This window comes from Myotis davidii, unplaced genomic scaffold (genome assembly GCF_000327345.1).
Source record: "Myotis davidii unplaced genomic scaffold, ASM32734v1 scaffold753, whole genome shotgun sequence".
Taxonomy (NCBI): domain Eukaryota; kingdom Metazoa; phylum Chordata; class Mammalia; order Chiroptera; family Vespertilionidae; genus Myotis; species Myotis davidii.
The window spans coordinates 1,723,689-1,726,369 of NW_006286231.1; the positions used below are offsets into that span (position 1 = coordinate 1,723,689).

The following is a 2,681-nucleotide window of genomic DNA, read 5'->3' on the forward strand; positions in this document are numbered from 1 at the left end:
GAAGGTGCACACACAGCAGTGTGGGGATGATGAGAGGGACGGGAGGGTAGGGGCTGGGTGGAGGTGGGCAAAGAGGGATAAATGGGGACATATGTAATAATGTCAACAATTATAATAAAGTAAAAAAAAAGATGCATAGAACAGCATCTAGAATACTAAAGTTTGTACTCTATTTTATCTAAATACATATCTAAATGCAAATTCTGGTTTTTCAAGTTGGGCAGTATGCAATCACTGTGCACTCAAATGATCTAAGCTTAAACTGAGAAAGGTGTTCTAAAGGGGTTTCAGAAAAAAGATACATTGTACAGTTTAAGTTTCATCAGGATGGCAAATTCTGTAATTCCCCAAACCTCCCTTCCAGAATTTACGTGAAAAGAATATAGGATTGTGTTCTGTATCTTTTGAAAGTAAAATAAAGCATCCAAGATATATCTAACTTACATATATCCAATTTAATAGAGAACCAAAAAGACCAGCAAGTATCTGACATTAGATTTAATAGTAAATTTTCTAAAAAGTGACCCTATTGATAACACAACCACATCATTTAGCAGAAGAACTCCTGGATGGCATCTTTTTCCAATAAAAGGCTGTCTCATCAATACAATCTGTTATTTGGTGTAGCCACCTTCATTAACTAACCTAATCTGAATAACATGCTGCAGCTTTGACATTGATTGCTTCACCTTGAACTTTTATATAATGGAAACAGCTTCTTTCCTCAAACCTCATGAATTGACCTCTGTTAGCTTCAGATTTTTCTTTTATAGCTTCCTCACCTCTCAGCCTTCAGAGAATTCAAGGGAGTTAGGGCTTTGCTCTGAATTAGGCTTATGGCTTAAGGCAGCGGTTCTCAACATGTGGGTTGCGACCCATTTGGCGGTAAAACGGCCCTTTCACAGGGGTCGCCTAAGACAATCCTGCATATCAGATATTTACATTACGATTCATAACAGTAGCAAAATTACAGTTATGAAGTAGCAACGAAAATAATTTTATGGTTGGGGGTCACAACATGGGGAACTGTTTTAAAGGACCAGAAGGTTGAGAACTACTGGCTGGTTTATGGAAATTACTAAAACTTTTTCCATATCAGCAATAAGTCCGTTTCCCTTTCTTACTATTCATGTGTTCACTGAAGTGGCACTTTTAATTTCCTTCAAGTTTCCTTTGTATTCACAATTTGGCTAATTGTTTGGTGCAAGAGGCCTACCTTTTGGCCTATCAAGACTTCCGACAAGCATTCCTCACTAAGCTGAATTTCTAGCTTTTGATTTAAACTGAGAAATGTGCAATTTTTCCTTTCACTTGAACACTTAGAGGCTACTGTAGGATTATTACTAATTTCAATACTGTTACTCAGGGATAGGGAGGCCAGAGGAAAGAGATGAGGGAATCGCCAGTTGGTGGAGCAGTCAGAACACACACATTTATTAAGTTTGTTGTCTTATATGGATGGCGCTGTTCACTGTGTCCCAAAATAAAGACAATAGTAAGTAATATCAAAACTCACTGCTCATAGATCATAACAAATATAATAATAAAAAGTGAAATATTGTGGGAATCACCAAAATGTGACACACAAAGTGAGAAAATGGTGTTGGAAAAATGTCACCAATAGTTATTCGATGCAGGGTTGTCACAAACCTTCAATCTATAAAAAACACAGAATATGTGAAGCGCAATAAAACGAAGTATGCTTGTACTAAATCAAAGCTTCTTTTGAGCATCCTTAGGCTTTGTCACCACTCCAGCCTATTCCTCTTATCACCAAGATGGAGCAGCATTCTACACAAAACATAAATTTGCAGCCAAAAAGCATTATAATGTACGTCTAGACAAATGAACCTAAAATACAATATGCATACTAAGAGATGTCATGGTGGGAAAATATAATAAATTTTTGGCTATTCCAATTCTTTGATGCATATGATTCATTTACAAGTTTATTGCTTAGTATAATTTCTCTTTTAGACTATCTATGCCACAGCACTCTTGCAGTTACTCATATAAGCCAAAACAACTACACACTGTTACAATATTTAGATAGAATTTTGAGTTATCATTTAGGCTTTAGTTTCCCAATCAGTACCTTGCTGTTGTGTTTTTTTTTGTTTGTTTTTCATGAAAATGCTTCTAGTTTCACTTATTTCCTTTTCATACACCAAGGCAGCCTAGTGTTCCATTTATTGCCAGTTTCTAAGAGTCAATATATAGCCAACCAACTACCAGATAGTAAATTAAGAAAAAAGAAGTATTGTCATCCTGGAGGCCTTCTATTCTCTGAATCATATCAAAGCCAGAAAACACAAATACTAAGCCAGATAAATTGAGTCATCCTGAGACTTCATTCTCACTTCATACCCAAACTCACTAAGCCCTATTGATTCTATCTCACATTCAGCAAAAAATCCATTTCTATCACGTTCACTATAATTCTCTCTGGCCACTGCACAGTCTGGAATAAAGCTTGGGCTTAATTCAGTATGAATAAATAAATAAATCTAGAAGTTACAAAGATTAGAAAGGAGCTAACTGATGAAGTCACTAATGTATTAAAAATTCTATTTTTAAATCAAAAAGTATCATCAATAAAAAACACTTAAAGATAAACTTGCTGCCGAAACCGGTTTGGCTCAGTGGATTGAGCGTCGGCTTGCGGACTGAAAGGTCCCAGG

The 2,681-nt window shown here is 36.1% G+C and overlaps 1 pseudogene; it reads right to left on the reverse strand.

Annotated features, from left to right (window-relative positions):
* Window positions 1–677, reverse strand: part of LOC107182076 — a 7,084-nt pseudogene extending 6,407 nt beyond the window's left edge.
* Between the last annotated feature and the right edge of the window lie 2,004 nt (window positions 678–2,681).